The following is a 22,270-nucleotide window of genomic DNA, read 5'->3' as shown; positions in this document are numbered from 1 at the left end:
AAAAAAAAAAAAGAAATTTACCAAAATACCACTTCTAATAAACTATTGCTTTGGTTTCAGGTTTCTTGAAGACCTCAATATGGTGATATACAAACCTTGATGTCATTGACTTTGAAAGTTCCATGAGGCATGGTCTGTTTCCCCCAAAAAAGAGTAGGAACAGGAAGGACCTCTATGACACAAATGATTACGTATGCCCCACATTGCCACATAAAATAATAAAATCCAACTTGAAATTGCTGTGTTTGTATTGAAAGAGAAAGAGAAAAGAAGAAGCAGATGGGGTTCATCTCCCCAGTTCTAACTCTGACTTCACCACAACGTCTCTCATTTTTCCTATGCAAGGCAGAGCACCAGAGAGAATTAGCTTTCAACAGATGACATGGTTAGTGCTTAAGAAATGGGTATTTCATTTAACTGCAGTGCTTTATGGAGCCTTGATACTAAGACCAGGTACTATTTACATGATGTTTTAAAGTTCACAAATCATTCCTATGTGTTATCTCATTTGTTCCTCATAATAGCCCTGTGAAGGAGGTACTATTAGTAGCCCTGTTTTAAAGATGGGGAAACTGAGGCTGAGCAACATTAATTGACTTGTCCAGGGTCATACTGCTAGGAAGTATCTGAGGCAGGCCTTGAATTCAGGTCGTCCTGACTGCATGTTTAATACTCTCTTCACGGCACCACTTAGCTGCCTCTATAAATGTCCCAGGTCTGATGCTTACTAGCCGTGCGTCTAGGAGCAGCTAAATGGCTCAGTGGGTAGAGTGCTGGGCCTGGAGTCAAGAAGACCTGAGTTCAGATCTGGCCTCAGACACTTCCTAAATGTGTGACCCTGGGCAAGTCCCTTAACCCTATTTGCCTCAGTTTCCTCATCTGTAAAATGAGCTGCAGAAGGAAATGGCAAACCGTCTTTGCCAAGAAAACCCCATGAACAACATTGGCATGCTATGGTGCATGGGGTCACAATGAGTTGGACACGCCTGAACAATAACAAGCTGTGTGTTTCTGAGTCTCATTTTCCTCATCCATAAAACAGATATGATAATATTTGTAGTGCTTACCTTGTAGGGGTTTTTGAGAAGAAGCACCTTTACCATCTTATATAAATGTTACCTTCTCCTTTCCAATTAGATCACAAGCTCCTTGAGGACAAGGACTTTATTTTCATCTTTGTTTCCTCAGATCTAGCACAATGCCTTAAATAGGAGACTTTTAACAATTTTTTTTTGGCTTTAACTGGACTAGTTATCCATAGCAAAGAAAGTAAATGGGTTATAATAATAACTAGCATTCATATAGTATTTTATGCTTTGCAAAGTGCTTTGCAAATATTATCTCGTTCTATCCTCACAACAACCCTGAGAGGTAGGTGCAATTATTATGCCCATTTCACAGATAAGAAAACTGCATTAAACGTGTTAAGTGCCTTGCCTAAGATCACACAGCTAGTAAGTATCTGAGGTTAAATTTGAACTCAAGTCTTCCTGACTCCAGGTCCAGCAATCTATCCACTGTGCCACCGAGGAGGTGAATCTGACTTATGTGTATGACTGATATTTGTTTCAGTAGAACTCACAATATTCTTGTTCAAAAGGAACAGGAAAAATAAAAGGAGACCATATAATATCATGTATTAAGAACTTGTACTCAACTAGGAGCCAGAAAGGATAAGTATTTGGGTGATTAATGGAGGCAGAAACAGAAACTATGTGATCATCATAGTATACTACAGCCCATGTAGGCAGAAAGGAAATTGAGGAGATCAAGAAGAGAAGTCACAACCCTGACAGGGAAGCATGGTGCAGTGGTGAGGAGGGAATTTCAGTTATCCAGACATATGCTAGAGATCTTTCTCCACCAATAACAGATCAGCTAATGCTTTCTTAATTTGCCTTAATGATAATTCTATATCTAAAATGATGGTGGAACCAATGAAAGGTGCTTCTATCCTAAGATATAGTAGAAAGATAGATGAGAGAACAGGGAGGAGAATGAAAGAGATAAAGAGATAGATAGATAGATAGATAGATAGTTGGATGGATAGATAGATAGATGATAGATAGATAGATAGATGGACAGAGGAACTATGTAGCACTTACTAGGTGCCAGGTATTGTGCTAAGCACAAGGAATCCAAAAATAAGAAAACAAGACAGTCTCCACTCTTAAGGAATTTATAGTTTAATAGGGGAAGATAATTAAAAAAAAAAAGGGAAGCTAGGTAACACAGTGGTAACACTAGTCAGGCCTAGAGTCATGAAGACTCATCTTCATGAGTTCAAATTTGGCCTCAGACACTTACTAGTTGTATGACCCTGAGTACATCACTTAATCCTGTTTGCCTCAGTTTCCTCATCTATAAAATAAGCTGGAGAAGGAAATGGCAAAGCACTCTAGTTTCTTTGCCAAGAAAACACCAAATGAACACAAAAAGTCAGACGTGGCTGAAAATAACTAAATGACAACCAAAACAACAACAGAAAAGGGAGAAATGGAAAGGGGGTGGGATTGAATTGCTGGGTTTAGAGTCAGGAGATCTAAGTTTGAATGTCGGTTCTGTCATTTACAATCTATATGACCTTGGGAGAATTGTTTGCCCTCTGGGAGCCCCTACCTGTAAAATTAGGGGGTTAGGCTTTATGATTTCAAAAGAGAGAAATTGAATTGAGTCTTACTGAATTACTTACTGAATTAGTAAAAATTTTTGAGTATGTGCTCACCATAGCAGCTTCTTTTAGCCAGAGGGCCTAGCATGTATATATTTGGCTAGTCATCACACCTAAATTCCCTACCCACACTCCTGGGACAAAAGCCTTGCAAAGCTCTTGGGTCCCCAGTCTATGCTAGGCCTTTATTAATCGTGACATACTTGGAACACCTGTGAAATAGCATCTTACCAGTTGTGTTGCAGAGACAGATGGGAAGAATGAAAGTAGGGAGTGGTGGGGAGTGAGACGGTAATGGACCCATCCCCAGAGATGCCAGCTCCATCCTTGTCCTTGCTCGTCTGTGTCTCCCTCTCTTGGCATCATCTCTTCTCTCAGGAGCCTGGCCAAGCCCGCTGAAGGAGAGCTGAATAGGTGACTGCAAACTGAAATGAACATCCTGTTGAAAAGAATACAGAGTGGTGATAAATAGCTTGATGGTGCCCCTGCACATTATAGACAGTGGAAGACTCTATAATAGTGGTATATGCATGTATAAATTAGAGAGATAGGTTCCCTTCTCTCTTTCCCCTCCCTCCCTCCTTGCACTGAATACTTTAGAAAGATCAGTGAAGACTCGAAAAGGAAGGGGGGCAGTAAGGAATAACTTAACTTGAAGGGAACCTCATTAAAAAGATGTCCCTTCACTAGCTGCTCAATCACTAATTGACTTTCTCCTCCTCACTTTAATTTTGAAGCTGGTGTCTTGATTAATTAACTATGTCCCCAAAGCCCCTGGGTACTGCAGTCAAACTCAGCAGGAGTATATATTTCTGTGTTCCAGACAATTTGACAGGCGGGGGGGGGAGGGAGGGCTCTCCCTGGCCATCTCCATGGGTAGTGACCTGAGACACTCTTTGTCTCTTGAGAGAACCCTGCCGGTTCTCTCTATTTCTCTAACCGTTAGCCACAGGGGGACATGGCCAGTGGCAAAAGGAGCCACTTCAAATAGTGAAGCAAGATACTTATATTGTCCTTTTAATTTTTTAATATTTCCAATTGAATTCTCTCTCAGGCCTGGACATCTGTTGGCTTCTCCTCACTGTCAAAATGGATGAGAGGAACGGCCCAGAGGTTTACTCTCCCCAGGTAAAAGTATTAGATTTTCATTTAAAAATATTTAATGAGCAGCTATTGTTTTTGAGGCACTGTGTGATAGATTGAGTGGTGAGGCAAGATTCAGTCTCAAGCATTCCTGACTTGAAGTCCAATACTCTACCCACTGTGCCACCCTGATGCCTCAGGCCAAGTCACCTAACCTCTCTGGGCCTCTCTTTCCTCACCCATAAAAGAAAGGGGTTGGATCTGATGTCCTCTAAGGCTATAATCCCATTACCCTATGAGTTGGTTAGCCATCCTTGCTAATTGAGCAGCAACTTCCTGCTACCCCTTCTTTCATAGCTTCATCTAATCTCTCTCTTTTGGGAGCGCTAACCAAAATTCAAGTTTTGCTAATTGGTCAGTGGGCTGCAGAATTCCTTCTCCTCCCACCTGGGACACAAAGTTAAAGTTAGCAGCATTTTACATGAAATAAAGACACGCTATTATAATGGGCCATTTGGAGCTGAAGAGAGACAGCTCGTGCTCCCAAGAAACTTCCTTAGCTATAATTATTGATGTTAAAATAAAGGATACAGAGAGAACATGTGAGGGTGTATAATGTAGCTACCCAGGGTCCCTTTTGTCCTTATCAGAGACATGCCGAAGCCCAAGGTAAGAGACAGGAGCTAGCCAGTTCTGCCATGACTGACCACTGACTTGAGTGTCTCTAAACGATGAAGCAAATAGTGCCTTATACGTAGGAAGACAAAGAAAGGACCAAGAGAGCTCACCTCCACCCGGCCCCAGCGATGAGCGCTCTCTCTCCTCAATCTTCTTTGTATCCTATTTATCTCCATTTACTGAGGTCCCCCTCCCTGGTTCCCGGTTGATTGTAAAGTCTTTAAAGACAGGGGTGGTTTTGTTTGGTCTTTGTATCTCCAGAGCCTACCACAGTGACTGGCACAGAGCAGAGCTTAATAAATGTTTGTTGAATTAAAGTCAGAAGAACTGGTCTCACATTCTGCTTCTGCTATTATCTGTTCAGTTCCTATGACTATGTTCAACTCTTCATGACCCCATTAGGGGTTTTCTTGGCAAAGCCATTTTCTTCTCCAACTCATTTTACAGATCAGAAAACTGAGGCAAACAGGGTTAAGAGACTTGCCCAGGGTCACACAGTGTCTGAGGCCAGATTTGAACTCACAAAGGTGAGTCTTCCTGACTCCCGGCCCAGCACTCTAACCACTACACCACCTATCTGCCCAGTTCTGCCATTTACCATTTGGGCAAATTTCCTAATCTTTCTGGGTCCCAGTTCCCTCATCTGTAAAATGGGAGAAGTTTTGTTAGCCAATATCTATGGTCTTTTCCAGTTCCAAATCTATGGTCCTTTTTCAAATGTACTAATCTATGACAAGCAGACTTTAGGTACAGTAATCATGAGTACACTAGATAAGGATGAACACGGAGGTTGGCAAATCTCGTTAGTATTTAGGAGTCCCACTTATGAATTCATTTGTCCTATATTTCCATCTCGACAAGGGCCCTAAGCAGACCATATCTACAGGGGCGCAAAATTTATACCTTTCACCTACTATCAGTAGACCACACACTGTGAGTTATTTTTCCCTTGAGTGGAGATGGCTTTGCAATGAGTCGTCCACACTCTCTCATCCAATCCTTTTTGTAGCTAAAGAAACATTACAGGATATGACCAAAAAAAAAAAAAAACCCAAAAACAAAAACAAAAAACAGAATAATACCAACTGGTGCTCACTGAACCTAGGGCTTATTAACAATGATATTCTAACGATAACAGTAAAGATCATTTTCCAAATGAATTTTAGGAGAGTCATTGTCTTCTTCCCATGATAGCCCTAATCTCTCACACACACCATCTTTTCACCTCGTACAAGTAAGGAACAATATTATGGTACAACAGTAGGGAGAAAGGCCCTTTTCTCCAGGTTAATAACAGGGGACCCAGGAGGGGAAAGAACATTATTATTGTGAGCTCTAAAATCCTCAGCCTGCTAGTGAGGCGCCAAGGCTGGGATTTTAGGAGAGCCTTGAACCAGCTTAATGCTATTTTGGGTCCAGAACAGTCCTTCCACCCTTTCTGCCTCTTTCTTAAATGCTGTTCTTAACTGTAATGATGCTACCTGTGGGGGAAGAAAAAGAAGAAAGGATTTAGGCTGAGAGTTGGTTTCATGTTGGCTAAAAGGATTATTTTATACCATCAGAAAGATAATTCACCACCTACTGGGGAAGGAAGGATTAGGACTTTCCCTCAGATGGCACTTTATGAAAAGATTATTTAAAGATTACAGGACAAAATGGATAGGTTTGACGACATCTGGTAGGGCTGTTTTTTTGGCTGTCACAGAACGATGGTAATTTATCCAATTAGTGATAGAAAAGATCTGTTTTGATTAGTGCTGATTTAGATTATGTCACATGTGCACACACAAACATATCTTTTGGGTGTTCTTCTTTTCTCTCCTACCATTTTTGACTCTGAGTGAGTAGAAAAAAATAATCATCCAATGCCGCTCCCTGCATGCAGCATCAGTTGGAAGTAATTTCATCTTTCTCTGAACTGCTAACAGTACTTTTCTTTGTATCACCTTCCTGACAATGCATTCATTCATTCTACTGACATGTATCATGCACCTACTATGTGACACACTGGAAAATTGTGTGGTGTCTTTAATATTCCCATGCTGCTACCTACCATGACAGCCCATCTTTTAAACACCAATATTCTCTCAGGGATAACTGCATGGTGATGTTTGTGGAACAGCACAATCTCAGAACAACTACAGCTGCACTACACCCAAAATCTAATGAAAAAAACTGGGATGGATAGCTAACCCACTGGATGCCAGTCAGGACTCAAAAACATGCTGACAGTAGAACAATGGGTCAATTGGAATAAGAAAAAAAAATTAATAGAGGTAAATGTAAAGTCTTAGACTTGAGTTCGAAAACTATACTTCACTAGGGGAGATTTGTTCAGTCATTTCAGTCATATCCAACTCTTTGTGACCCCATATGGGGTTTTCTTGGCAAAGATACTGGAGTAGTTTGCCATTTCCTTCTCAAGCTCATTTGACAGTTGAGGAAACTGAGGCCAATAGAGTTAAGTGAGCTGCCCAGGGTCACACAGCTAGTAAGTTCTGAGGCCAGATTTGAACTCACAAAGGTGAGTTTTCCTGAATCCAAGCTAGGCACTTCCTGTGCTGATAATAGGGGATACATGGCTAGATATCTGGCAGTGGGAGTTGGGGGGGGGCAGTGCTTAGTGGACTTCAAGCTTGGTTTGATGTGAAAACCTAGGAAACTAATGTAATTTCTTACTGCATTAAGAGGCATGTTTATTGTTTATTCATTTTTCAATGGTGTCCCACTCTTCGTGACCCCATTTGGGTTTTTTTGGCCAAGACACTGGAGTGGTTTGCCATTTCCTTCTCCAGCTTATTTGACAGGTGAGGAAACTGAGGAAAAAAGGGTTATTGTGAGCTCTAAAATCCTCAGCCTGCTAGTGAGGCGCCAAGGCTGGGATTTTAGGAGAGCCTTGAACCAGCTTAATGCTATTTTGGGTCCAGAACAGTCCTTCCACCCTTTCTGCCTCTTTCTTAAATGCTGTTCTTAACTGTAATGATGCTACCTGTGGGGGAAGAAAAAGAACTGTGCTTAGGATCACACAGCTAGTAAGTGTCTGAGGCCAGATTTGAACTCACAAAGGTGAGTTTTCCTGACTTATGGCTTGGCACTCTATCCATTGCACCACCTAACTGCTCCATAAGCAGCATAGCACCCACAAATAGGGAGGTGATTACTCCTCTGTACTTTGGCCTATTTGAATAGCATCTAAAGGAGTATGTTTCATTATGCATTACACATTTTTAGGAGGATACTGATAAGCAAAAGGTACTGATCTGCCTTGGTACAGAAAGTTTCCATCCCAAGAGCTCCCTACACCAATGGAACCATAAGTTCAAGGAAAACAAGAAGTTAAGGGTATCCAGAGGAGAGTAAGCAGGGTAGTGAAGAATCTTGAGTCCATGTTATTTAACAATCTGTTGAAGGAAAGGGGATGGTTAGTCTGGTGAAGAGAAGACTTGGGCATGTAGAAGCAGGAGAAGGGGAGTTTGCTGAGAAAGGAACGATAATTGTCTTCAAGTATTTAAAGGGCTGACCTATAGAAGAATTAGAATTGTTCTGCGTTACCCTAAAGAGAAGGACCAATTAGTGGAAATGGCAAAGAGGCAAACTGAGCCTTGATATAAAGAGAAACAACTCAATAAGTAGAGTCACCCAAAATGGAATGGATTGTCTCCAGAATTTAACTATCACTGGAGGTCTTCAAGAAAAGGCTGCATGATCACTGGTAGGTTAGACTGCGAGGGGAATTTTTGACCAAGCACTAGCTGGCCTCTAGGGTCCCTTCCAATTCAGAGATTCTGGGATTCATAGAAAAACATGGACAACCCACGAGTACAAAAATATTTATAGTGACTCTTTTTGTGCTTGCAAAGAACTGGAAACTAAGGGAGTACCCATCAACTGGTGAATGGCTGAAAAAATGAGGGTCCATAAATGTAATGGAACAATATCATGCTGTAAGAAATGATGAAATAGACAGTTTCAGAGAACTCTGGGAAGATTTATATAAAATTACGTAGTGAATAGAACCCGAAGAGTGATATACACAATAACAAAATATATTCTGAACACAAATAACTTCAAAAGACCTAAGAATTTTGATCAATGCAATGATCAGTCGTGATTCCAGAGGAACAATAATGAAGCATGCCGCCTCCCTCCTGACAGAGAAGCGATAAATCCAAGACACAGAATGAGATATATTTTTGGATGTAGTCAATGTAGGAATTTGTTTTGACTGAGCATTTGTTATATGGGTTTTATTTTTCTTTTTTTTCCCTTCTTAATGGAGAGAGCTAAAAGGGAAAGGTATGAGAGAAAATGCAGTTAACTGAAAATTTTTAATAAAAAAAAGACAAACAAAATTGTAGCAATTTTATCATTGCTATTTGCCCTATGACATTTCCTCTACTATGATTTTTGGATTTAGAGGTACAAGGAACTCTAGGATTTGTATTTATTATGCACCTATTACACTTAGTGTTGTGCTAAGTGCTTTACAAGTATAATCTCATTTAATCCTTACAACAACCCTGAGAGGTAGTATCCCTGTTTTGCAGTTGAGGAAATTGAGATCAACAGAAGTGACTTGCCTAGGGTCACACAGCTAATATGTGCCTGAGGTCACATTTGAACTCAGGTCTTCCTGATTTCAGACCTGGCACGCAATCTACTGCTATGTACTACCAGCTGACTGAATTATCATACACACATTATAGGAATAACGTGAAATAAACACTTTAGCGCAATTCTAGCATTATTTAATTGTTAAGAATTTACCCTAAAAGGGTAACTCTGTATCTCACAGACTATTCCTTTTTAGGACATTTACCTACAACTATGTTGTGCTACTGACAGAGTATTAATTTGATTATGACTTTGTAGTCATGATTGTGGTTATCTGAAAGAAATTAGCATATTTTTCTACTCTGTCATATTTTAATATAAAGTGACTAAAAGGGGTAAATATAAAAATTTAAAAATACAGGGAAAAGTTAGTTTTGTACTCTATCCACTGTGCCACCTAGCTGCCTATATTATCATACAGACAATATAGAAACAATAAGAAATAAACACCTAAGTACAAGTATTTCTTAATTGCTGAGAATTTTAATATAATCCCTCTTTCTCCTTCATAGATGTGAAAAATCTTCATCTTTTGACACTTGATCTCACCTATCTACTTTACTTTCTAAATCTCCCCTGTTTTATACACAGCTTATGGCCTCCTTTCCCATTTTTAGCAGCTATCTATCTGAAAAGCTTCACTTCACATCTTTTGTGGCAAAGATTAGGAAATAGAAGCCAGGAGGGTAGTCATCTTTGCCTACAAGTAGCACCAAGAGCTATTGAGCTCATTTCTGTTTCAACCCTACCTCCCTGAAAGTCCCAGGACCATAAAAAGCTATGGATTGCTATTAATAAACAAAGATCAAGTGTCTTAAGAGAGAGCTAGAAGTCCAGGATAAAAATAAAATAAAATAAAATAACAAAGAAGCAGCATGGCCACAAAGAAGAGATAAGAGAAAGAACCTCCCTCCATTCCCTTGCAAAGATAGAGAGGAGCAGGAGGAGTCTACAAATGAGAAACATTACATATATTTTCAGATCTTTTTAATGTATGGATTAGTTTTTGCTGACTTTTCTCTTTTTTTCTTTTAAAAAAATTCTTTGTACATGAACTTGGGAAAAAAATTTACAGCAAGTTTCTCTGATAAAAGCCTCATTTCTCAAATATATAGGGAACTGAGCCAAATTTATAAAAATATGAACCATTCCCCCACTGATAAATGGTCAAAGGATAGGAACAGGCAGTTTTCAGAAGAAGAAATCAAAGCTACCAATAGTCACTTAAAAAAATGCTCTAAACTACTATTGTTTAGAGAAATGAAAATTAAAACAACTCTGAAGTACCACCTCGTGCCTATCAGGTTCTGTACTTAGAAAACATAATAAATTTTTGTTGATATCTGGTTTTTTTTTTGTTTTTACACAGCCTAGATTGTAGGAACATAATAGAAAAGGAAAATGACAAATGGTGGAGGGGATGTGGAAAAATTCAGACACTAATGCCCTGTTGGTGGAGTTATGAGCAAACCCAATCATCCTGGAAAACAGTTTGGAACTGTGCCCAAAGGGCTATAAAACTGCATACCCTTTGACCCAACAATACCACTACTAGGTCTGTATCTCAAAGAGATTAAAGAAAAGAGAAAAGGACCTACATGTACAAAAATATTGATAACAGCTCTTTTTCTGGTGGCAAAAAAAAAAAAAAAAAAAGGAAACTAAGGGGATGATCATTAGTTGGGGAATGGCCGAACAAGTTGTGGTATGTGATTGTAACAGAGTACTATTGTGTTATGAGAAATTACAAGCAGGATGATTTCAGAAAATTCTAGAAAGACTTGCATAAACTGATGAAAAGTGAAGGGAGTAGAACCAGAACAGTATAAACAATACCAGCAACATTGTACGATGATCAACTGTGAATGAGTTAGCTATGCTCAGCAACACAATGACTCAAGACAATTCTGAAAGACTTCTAATGCTGTATACCTCCAGAGAGAGAACTAATAAACTCTGAGGGCAGATTGAAGCATACTTTTTAACTTTATTTTTCTTGTTCATGTGTGTGTGTTTTCTTTTGCAACCTGGCTTATATTGAAATACGTTTTATATGACTTCACGTGTATAATTCATATCACATTATTTGCCTTTTTAAGGGGTGGAGAAGGAGGAGGGAGGGAGAGCATTTGGAACTCAAAATTTTTTAAAATGAATATTTAAAAACAGTATATGTACATTGGAAAATAATGAAATAAAAATATATTTTTTAAAGTTTTTAAAATTCTTTGTTATATTGGATGGGTCTCTAAAAGGGGGAAGAGAAGGAATATGGGGGAAATCTAGGCTATGTAAAAACAACAGATATCAACAAAAATTTATTACATCTTCAAAGTGCAGGTTAAGATTCTGAGAAAGCACTCAGGAGCTAATAGTCAAAATGGAGCAAAGGGTCAGGAGCTCACCCTTGATACCTACTGATGAACATTGATGTGGGATGTGAACACTACCACACACGCAATGTAGACTGAATATTTTGTCTTCAAGGAAGCTCTTGGAACTTTGATTCAGGAGCTACACTATTTCAGCCACCTGCTTGACTGACTTGATATAGGTCTTAAGTAAAATGTGTGGTCAAAGTGGTAGGGATCAAATCCTGGCCAATTTAGTGAGAAGGTAAAATTTAAGGGCTTAGTCCCAGACAGACTCTCATGATAAGCTCATTTAAGATAACAGGTTGAGGCAGTCATAAACAGGGATGCAGGCCAGATGCCTGGGCAAGGCCAGCTGAGAACTGTCAGTGGTCTTCTAAGAACCAGGTCTGGCTTTACCCAGAGTCAGCATACATGGTCTCCTTCATGGTATATAATTTGAGGAAAAGAGAAAAGACCCCCTTGCCCAAAAAAACTCTCTGATGGAATTCTATTATGAGTTGTTTATTCCTTTGTATAAGGAAATGACTTTTAAATGTTCAAATACTCCTTAGAAACATTGAGCTGGATATTCAGTTTACTGTTAATTAGTTAAATCAAGTGCTTTCATTTTACTGACTGAGATATGCTCCTCTGAGGGAATGGGAATTTTAATAGGATTGGAGAGAGAGAAGAATGTAAAGTAATTTTATAACAGAAGGTATGCCTTGTTGAGTTATCCAAGTGGAAGATTTGGAACAGCCAGTAAGCAACCTAAGGGTCACTGAACACTAAAGGGGCAGAAAGAAAAAGGGCTCAGAAAGTGGCAAAGGATGCAGGAAGTAAACTGGGCTGGGGGGAGCTCTGTCTTGCCTTCACAGACATACCTTCCCCATTTTGCAATTTTTCCTAGAGACTGCCACGAGTGACTATAGAGTAGCCCTTTTCTTACTGTTGGTAAATGGAACCTCACTAATGTGGCAAAGCTAGTTGTGCCCGAAACCCCTAGTCCTTTGATGTGGGTAGGAGAAGCTAAATCTATCATGGAAGTGGAAATGAGTAGCATTGGAGATGAGCCAGTAGAACATACCTATTGATTCTTCTTGAGAGACAACATAGCGCCTGGTTATATGTCATTGGCAGACCTAGATTGACCGGGAATAGGAATAAGGTTAGTCCTCCCAGGAAACTGAAATGCCTATTTATGTTTGGGTGATGGATATCTTAGAATAAGATAACCATGCTCTGAACCTCTGTTGGGTGTGGAATGCACACGGGACTTAGGAGTCAGGAAGACTTGGATTCAAATTCTGCCTCAGATTCGTACTAATTGTATGACCCTAGACAATTCATTTAACATCTCAGCCTCAATTTCCTCATCTGTAAAATGAACGTAATAATAGCACACAGCCTCACAGGGTCACTGTGAAGATCAAATGAGATAGCATAGGTAAAGCACTTTGACAACCTTAAAGTACTATATAAATGCTAGCTATAATATTATATATCATTATTATTATTATTATTAAAATCTTTTTTTTAAATGCCAACTTCTGTTTCAAATGCATTTAAGTTAAAGGGATGGTGTTCATTCAGGTTAACAGTGGTAGAGATAGAGAAAAGGCCATCTCTTAACCCCAACTCCACACAAACCTACATATCTTTGGAATACTAGCCAGAGAGATCAAGAAAAATCTTGGGGTTTTTTTGTTTTATTTTTTTTAAAGGATGATTTCAGGCAGGCCTGAGCCTAGGACAAACAAGGGCTAGCTAGCTCGCTAATGCCCCTCCCGACTATGATCTGTGTCCTCCCAGTATCATACCTTAAGACTCAACTCCAAATGTCCCACGCTGTACTAATAAAGAAAGGGAAGGGGAGGAGGGAGTCAGGAAGCACACAGGCCTTGTAGTTCCCAATACAAAAGTCAACTCCCTAATTTTCAGGCCTCAAAAGACAAATGTTCTAATTATAAGTCAGTGTCTCCAATTTTTTTCTTCAAATTAGCAGGCTGTATATTTCTGATTATTTTTCCACCCCCCTCCCCAACTTTCCTTCAGTACTTATATTTGGCACTGCACAATACTGAACATCCTTTAACAATTCATGGCTGGTATTTGCAAAAGCAAGTTGTAAAGAAATAATAACCGGGGAAGAAAAAAGCCATGATTTCTAATTACTGTTTGTTGCCTAAGATTCATGCTTGCTTTCCCTGGAGGAAAAAAAAATCCTAAATTAGCCTGAAAACAAATGGAGTTTTTTGGTTTAATTTTTTTTAATCACCACTCCTAGGTTTGTATACAGAGTTAACTGATGCACTGTAACCTCACCACAACTCTAAAGTCAGCATGAGGCCTGTCCTTTTTGGACCCACTCCAGAGTTTTGTTGGTTACTAAAATCACCAAAGAACCTCATTATAAAGAAAATTCCATGAACAGGCTGGGGCATGGAGAAGACCAGGGTGGATTGATCATGGAAGTCAATGATCAACTTGATGAGTTCTCCAATAAACTTAAGAAGATTTTTAGGCAGGGACTTTGAGTCAGAGGCATCAGAGGGGCACCTCCCCAAGCAATATGAGCATGCCCAATGGCACTTTTCTGATAGGACACAGAGAGTATCTGATGATTGGCTGATTGAGGCTCAGGTGGATGGACTCCAAAGGTCCATGGCCTGAAATCTCATCCAGCTGAATCTCATGGCCCCACTCTGCTGGTAAATCCTTGTCACCTACCTACTCAACTCCAGTGGCACCTTACTACCATAAGGATCAAATGTAAAATCCTCTATTCAGCAATTAAAGCCTTTTCTCATCTTCTCCTACTTTACTCCCTTCCAAGTACTTACGATCCAGCACCACCTGCCTTCTTGCTGTTTCTCACACACGAGGCACCAACTCCTGACCCCAAGGCTTTTCGTCGACTATACCCCACACCTGGAATGCTCTCCTTCCTCATCTTCATATTTGAGCTTTTCTGACTTCCTTTAAGACTCAGCTCAAATACCTATGGATATCTTCTACCAGTTCATCTCCAACTCCACTCTCTACTTAGGTAAGTCATTTATTAAGCATCTACTATGTGCTTGCACTGTGCAAAGTACTAGACTTACAAAGAAAGGCCAAAAAAAAAATCCTGCTCCTTCTAGGCCCTGGAAGGGTTGAGGATATGGCCTGTGTTTGCATCATATAAGAAGAGCTAATAGAAACAAGGTACAGGATGGTTATTGCCTTAGGGAGAAAACACTCCCCACCCTCCTCTTCTCTTGTGCTAATTGTGGTTCTGATGGACTCACAGAGACTGGTTACAGTGAGGCTGGTCATAACTATATCAGGACATTTGTGGAATACCCAAATCTCTGCTGGAAGCCTATCCTGCCTTTCCCTAAATTAGCTGTACTTTTGGGTGACCATTAATACAGCCTTTCTGCCTATACTCTAAGATAAAGTTTTGCTGTATGGTCTTCCTCCCAAGACTGCCCAATTTCTTTGAATGCTGTGGATCAATCAATCAATAAACATTTAGCAAGCACCTACTGATGCGGTTTAGAGGTTAGGGGTCCTAGGTCTCCAAAATCACAACCCGTGGGTCCTGCCTGAAAGAATTTGGCCCAAGCCTTCTTTCAACCAAAGGCAAGGTTTATTAGGACATCCATCATATTGGGCAGACTCTTAAAGGACTCTGAACATTAGTAAGCTATTGGCTAGATTATAAGAATCTGACCAGTGGCTAGATTATAAGAATCCCAGCAATGGCTAGATTTTAGGAATCTGAGCCTCTTAATGGAGACAAGGTGGACCTTATATACAGAAAGACTGTGGGAGGGACCTAGGAGTGGCCAGTAAACTGGGGTGAACAGAACTCCTGAGACCTGAACCTCGTGGCCAAAGGAGAATGGAGCCTAGCTAGGATTAAGGGTGGGAAATGGCTGGGGGCCATACATGGGGAGGTAAGACAAAGGATGGCCAGGCTAGGTTATCAGAATTGGGAGACTGGGTGTAGCCACCATGAAAGGCCAGTTGATGGGATTATAGCCTCAGGAAAACGCCAGTCAGAAAGTCCAGGAATTTTCCTTTCTGGGGCTAGATACCAACCCCATCACTATTATGTGCTGGGTATTGTGCTGAACTCAGATATAGCATATGGAATGGACTTGGGAGAAATCAGAAGAGTGTGAAGACCTCATTCCAGGGCCTGATCAAGCTGAGGGCCAGATGGGTTCCATTTTCCCCATCATCTCTCCACTGCTTCTGTAGCTCCTACTGCTGCCATTGGGGGGAGGAGGGGAGGGAGCTGTCTCCTATTCTGGCTTATTGCTCCAGTTGAGGGAGTAATGAAACCTGGTAGGGGGTATGAAGATTCTTCACCATACCATCAGCAGCCTAGTATGCTGATATGTATACTTGATGAGGATGGGATCTATACCCCAAAAAAGGAAAAACCCTGGACTTTCCCACTGGCCAAATCTCTGGCATTTCCCTGAGGCTATAATCCCATCAACTGGCCTTTCATTGTGGCTAAACCCAATCTTTATTACCCTTAACCTAGCCTGTCCCTTCATTGTCTTACCTCCCTATAGCCCCCAGCCATTTCCCACCCTTAATCCTAGCTAGGCTTCATTCTCCCTTGGCCCTGTGGTCCAGGTCCCAGGAGTTCTGTTCAGCCTAGTTTACTGGTCACTCCCATCCAGATCTCCTTAGGGTCTAGGGGTCTCCTCCAGTCACCCCAAACTACTTGGCCACTCCTAGATCCCTCCCACAGCCTTTCTGTATATAAAGTCCATCCTGTCTCCATTAAGGTACTCAGATTCTTATAAACTAGCCAAAAGCTTAGATTCTTAAAATCTAGCCACTGCTCAGATTCCTATAATCTAGCCAATAACTTACTAATGTTCAGAGTATGCCCAATATGACAGACGGATGTTCTAATAAACCTTGTCTTTGGCTGAAAGAAGGCTTGGGTGGAATTCTTTCAGGCAGGCCCCGTGTGTCGTGATTTTGGGGTTCCAGCAACCCTGAACTATTTTGGCTTCAAGTAAGATCCTGGAATTTTGTTCCAGGAATAGCATTCCTGCTTTTGTCTTGCTGGTGTAGTTTAAGCAAATGTCCCAATGGAGGGAGCTCTGAGCTGGGTTCTCATCCAAGGTCTGCCACTTAGATCAAGTAACTTATTTCAGTTTCCTCATTTGTAAAGCAAGGGGATGATACTGGAGGAAGTCTATGAATTCTATGAATCACACACTGTTTCAATCAAGCTGCCATGTCCCTCTATTTGACCTTCTATTTTCATACCTTTGCCCAGTGGCCTCCCATGTCTAGAATGCTCTCCTTTCTCCTCTCTACTTCTTGGAATCCCCAGAATCCTTCAAGGCTGAACTCAGGTTCCATCTCCTAAACAAAGCCTTCTCTGATCTCTTCTTTTCTTAATGCTCTCTTCCTCCGAAAATTATTTAGTATTATTTTGCATTTACTAATCTATGCACATGCTATGTGTGTCTCCCCACCCTTAAAATGTAAGCTCTCTGAGGACAGGTGGGTGAAGGAAAAGAGTGGGGGAGGAGAGAAGAGAAAAAAGAAAAAGAAGTAAAAGGAAAGATAGACAGAGAGACAAAGAGAGGGAAACGAGTGACTGAAAAAAAAAGCATTTATTACTATTAAGTACTTGCTAAGTGCTAAACACTAGGGATACAAATATAAAAACAAAGACAGTCTCAACCCTCAAGAATCTCTTATGTTAGTGGGGGATGCAAGTCACATAGGCTAATGGTGGCCAGGGAGAAGCTTTTTGGTCCTGAAAGTTGCTGGGATGAGTGGAACCAAAGGGGAGTAGATTGACACATCCCATCCAGGCACAACTGCAGAGTTGATTTGATCAAGACTCATGATCCCAAAACTGGAGGAAGTGGGGAAAGGGAAAGAAGAAGAGAGAACCTGAATTCACTGGGGGCCAAACTACTTTGTCCTAGCTGTCTGGGATATTTTTCTAATCTTCAGCTATGGATGTAGCCAGCCAGTGCTTCAACAGGTACCTTTTTCCCTGCTTAGTCATTCTCTAGAGTGAACTGTGGAAAAAAATTTCCTGCTCTCCTCTCCTCTCTAATTCCAGATGAGAAAAGAAAAATCCTAAATAGATCATAAAGCTATTTCCCTTCAGGTCTGAGACCTTAGCATCTTCATTTCCTTTTAATTGGAGAACTTATTTACAGAATCACAAAATGTTGGAAAGAGAAAGAATATTAGAAATCATCCCAATCACTTTGCAGATGAGACCCCAGGAAGGTTGGCCAACTTGGGCTAAGTGCCTCCTTAGACGTTGTTGGATTTTTTTTTCCTCTGCTTGTCCTCCTAACATACTACCACTAGCTAGAGGTTGGTGGCTGGCTCAGTATTTGATGGTAAAGTTGCCTCTTCCACCAGGTTCCCAGATCCTAAGGTACAATATTGTTTCCAGCATGACCTCTCTGCCCAGACTAAACTCTTTTTATTCTGACCCAGAAACCCTTCTTTCCACTGGCCTAACTTTTCCTCTCCTCCTAGGACCCATGAGCATTGAGCACCTTTCTTTCATTCCAAATACAGGATTTGGCTTCTGAAGCTTCAGAGGTTCCTAGGAGGGATGTCAGAGACCATCTAAGTCCATCGGTGAGGAACCTGCGGCCTGCAGGCCACATGTGGAGCCCTGTAGGTCCTCCAGTGCAACCCTTTGTCTGGATTCAAAGAGCCACACTTGAGGACCTAGGGGGCCACACGTGGCTTGGGGCCACAGGTTCCCCACCCCTGATCTAGTCCAACCTCTTCGTTTTGCAGATGTGGAAACTGAGAACTAGGGAGGCTAATTGCCCAAGGTCATACTACAAGTAGTAAGCATAAGAAGAAGGATTTTAGGTCAGGTCCTCTGACTCTTGAACTGGAGATATTTTCACTGTACCACTGCATGTTCTCAAAATAATGACAAATAAAAAATTGCATAGGTATACAGCAATATCAATATGTACCAAGGCCAATTACAAATGTATTCTCCCATTTGCTCCAGTAGTCACAAGGGCATCAACCCACCACAATCCATGGTAGCTCTTGGAAAAATTGAAAAGTCTCTGCAAAGGTAAAAAAAATTATTAATACCATAAAATTTAAGAGCTCTGTGCCCAGGTTAATCCCAAATCCCTTTAAAGGTAAATAACCAAAAGTCTCTATTTTCTCATATGTGAAATAGGGTTAATAACCTTGAACTTCTGACCTCACAAGACTGCATCCGAGCAAACCGTAAAATGTTATAAAAATGTGAGCTATTATTACCAGAATGGAGAGAAATGAGTCCAGCATTGGAGCAGGAGATTGCTGCGTTGAAAAGCTCTAAGTGACCAGGGGTCAACATGAGGGCAGTGGGGTAGGAGGACTACAGCTGCTGCAGACAAAGTTAGCCTCATTACACGCGTGCGCACACACACACACGCACGCGCACACACACACACACACACACACACACACACACACATACACACACACCAACACATACACATCCAAGCCAAAAGAGACAGGAAAGGAGACTCAAAGCTTTCTTTGATTTTGAACATGGTGTGTGTGTGACCCAGATACATTAAAGGAGACCTTTTTGGAAATGGACTGCCCAGGAATGATAAGGAGAGGTGAGCATCACGGTAAGGAAGAAGTCTGTGCAAGCACAAGTTCCTCTCCCAGGTTAGAATCCCTCTGGCTGGTGAGTCCAGAAGTCATAAGAGCATCTGCTGAAATAGCAATTTGGGTCATTAGTTCATATGTGCTGTGGGACTCCACCATGGCTCAGAGGTTGCTGAGGAGATATTGGACTGGTCCTGTGGTGATCCAGGAAAAGTAATTCTGCTTGTTTCTCAAGAAACGACTTAGTGATGAGAGTATTAACCATTGCAAGACTCAGCCTTCTACTTAGTGAATTTCTCTTTCCCTGGCCCCAAATGGTTCCTCATGAAGTTGCTTCCACATTCAGGGGGTGAACAACAGCCCTTCAGAGAGCAAGTGAACCTTACCTTAATAGACAGATAAGTCCCTGAAAAAAATATATACACATACATATGTATATGTATGTATGTATCAGAACCTCTTTTCTCACCAACTCCTTATAAAATTGGTGCTAGGTTCCCCTGGGAATATTTTTAGTTCCAAGATGTCATCAAATCACCTCAAGTCCTTTATTTATAGTTATGTATTTAGTAGAAAAAATTACAGTTTTCTGCTCAAATGTTAATATAATTTAAAATGAGTTACACCATTTGATTATTTAAAAAAAGAGAAAGGTCAGTATTTCTATGCTAAACAGCAGTGGGATCAGGCCCGAGTGTTTTTAAATACGCAAAATAAAATACATAGGATTACACAGGAATAATTCTATTGAAATACAGTCATCAATTTTTTTTTCAAATACAAATTCATATACTCCAAATTAAGAATTTCTGTTTCATTTAAGTTTTGCTCCTGTCTCCCCTAAGAGTTGCTCATATAGGAGATATTTAATAGATGTTTACTGAAATGAATGAATTTATATATCAATTTACTATTTATAAAGCCTTACTCCTTGAAACAAACCTATGAGAGCTAAGTAGTACAAGAATTATTATTTCTATTTTAAAGATAAGGAAACTAAGGTTCAGAGAGATGAATGGATTTTTTTTTTCCTTTTTAAATGTTTATTCAATTCTCTTTTCTCATTTTACATAGCTATCACTTTCCAATGACATCTACCCACCAGAGTACCAGAGTAGAGCTATAGTGATAACTGGTGATACAGTGGATTGAGTGTTGGGCCTGGAGTCAGTAAGACCCGAGTTCAAATTCAGACCCAGATATTTCCTGCTATGTGACTGGGCAAGTCATGTAAGTCACCCTGTATGCCTCAGTTTCCTCAAATATAAAATGGAGATAATAATAGCACTTAGATCCCAGGGTTGTTGTGAGGATCTAATGACATAATATTTGCAAATAACTTAGTACAGGGCCTGGGTGGCTAGATGGTACAATGGACAGAGTGCTGGGCCAGGAGTCAGGAAGATGAGAGTTTCCTGAAGTCACAATTTCAGTGTTGTTTTCCTTTATTATAGTTATCATGTAAATATCCCCCCAGGTTCTGTTTCTTCACTCTGTACCCGTTTACACACATTTAGGTTACGCTTCAAAAGTTACGTAACTATCATACATTACTCCCCTTCATTCATTCACTGGTCCAGAAAAACTGACCTCCTACTGTTGTTCCTTACATACAAGACTTCATCTCCATGTCTTCCATAGCTATCTACACCCAACACATGGAACGCATTCCTTCCTCACATCTGCCCTTAGGATTCCTAGTTTCCTTGAAGACTCATCTCAAGTTCTACTGTCTATATAAGGCAGAAAAGACCTCGAAATGGCTAGTGCTACCACCAACCTCCACTTGAGATTGTCTTGTATATGTTTTGTATGTAATACGCATGTATCTATAAGTGTGTGTATACATACATGTTGTTAGAATGCAAGTTCCATTAGAATGTAAGCTTTTTGAGGGCAGGGAAATGTTTCATTTTTGTCTCTGTATCCCCAATATCTAGTATAGTGCCTGGCAAATTCATAGGTGCTTAATACAAGCTAATTAAGTGATTGATTAGTGTCAAATCTGCATCTCTAACTAAGGTCTTTGGATTCATATCTAAGGTATCTATGTATTCTTCATTTATTGCCTACTCTGCCCCCATCTCCAAAATCCTCCAAATGACAGAATTTGCACATTGCTTGGTCCATAGCAATGAACTGGTCTGTCATCTGTTGTAGATGTTTTTACATTGATGTGGTAAACAGGACAGAGAAATAGGTCTATTGAGTTTATGTTCTACCCCAAGTGACAAGCATCTAAAATCTCTGAATGAATTCAACCAGAGAACCTCCACCACTATCCTCATCATGTGTTGTGTAACTTGTGCCTTGAGTATTTCTAGGTGACTCGCTCAATACCCAAGTATCCCACTATCACTTTGCCTCTCAGTGCCCTTGGCAATTCTCTAAGACAACAAACTACAGAAGAGCTACCAACCTACTCTGGTAGAGGGAATTTCCTTATCTGGGAGTTCCCTATACAAATGAAATCACAGGTTGAATCCTATTCCTATCTCATTTGATAATTCGCTGCCCCTTTCTCTACCCCTTGATCTTCTTGCAATATATAATTACAGGGGCCAAATTGCTTTACATTAAAACAAACAAAATCATCAACATCTCATTTTTCCACTGTTCAGATGGCACCTGTGTGTGTCTGTGCACTTGTGTGTGAGCATGAATGTGTGGGGAATACCAACATGGCAGCCGTGTCACCACTGGTGATTAGGAGAAGTAGAAAAATTACCAGTAACACAAATTACTAATTACCTTATTATACAGTGAGAAGAATGAGAAGCTTGAAGTTCTTTCAGCAAATTCTATTTTTAAGGAAATAATTGTTGGGTTTCCAATGCTCTAAATTAAGTAATTCTCCTCAAGACCTTCCTTAAGTCACTCTCTTTGCTCCCTGGTAGCTGGCAAAGGATTGAAGCTAGTGCTCAGATAGGCTGCTTATTTTGGTTCCTAAAATAATAATAATCACAGAACATCCTGACTGACCTCAGTAGGAAGAGTACTTTACGTTCAGTTCTATTTTATTCAACAAGTATTTATCAAGTTCCTACTGTGTGCAAGGTAGGGCAGCTAGGTGATGCAGTGAATAGAGCACTGACCCTGGAGTCAAGGATCCGAGTTCAAATCCAGCCTCAGACAGCCTTCCTAGCTGTGTGACCCTAGGCAAGTCACTTAACACTGTTTGCCTCAGTTTCCTCACATGTAAAATGAGCTGGAGAAGGAAATGCAAACCACTTCAGTA

This window comes from Vombatus ursinus, unplaced genomic scaffold, assembly GCF_900497805.2.
Source record: "Vombatus ursinus unplaced genomic scaffold, bare-nosed wombat genome assembly UNPS02014870.1, whole genome shotgun sequence".
NCBI lineage: Eukaryota > Metazoa > Chordata > Mammalia > Diprotodontia > Vombatidae > Vombatus > Vombatus ursinus.
Note: the sequence above shows the minus strand (reverse complement) of the source record.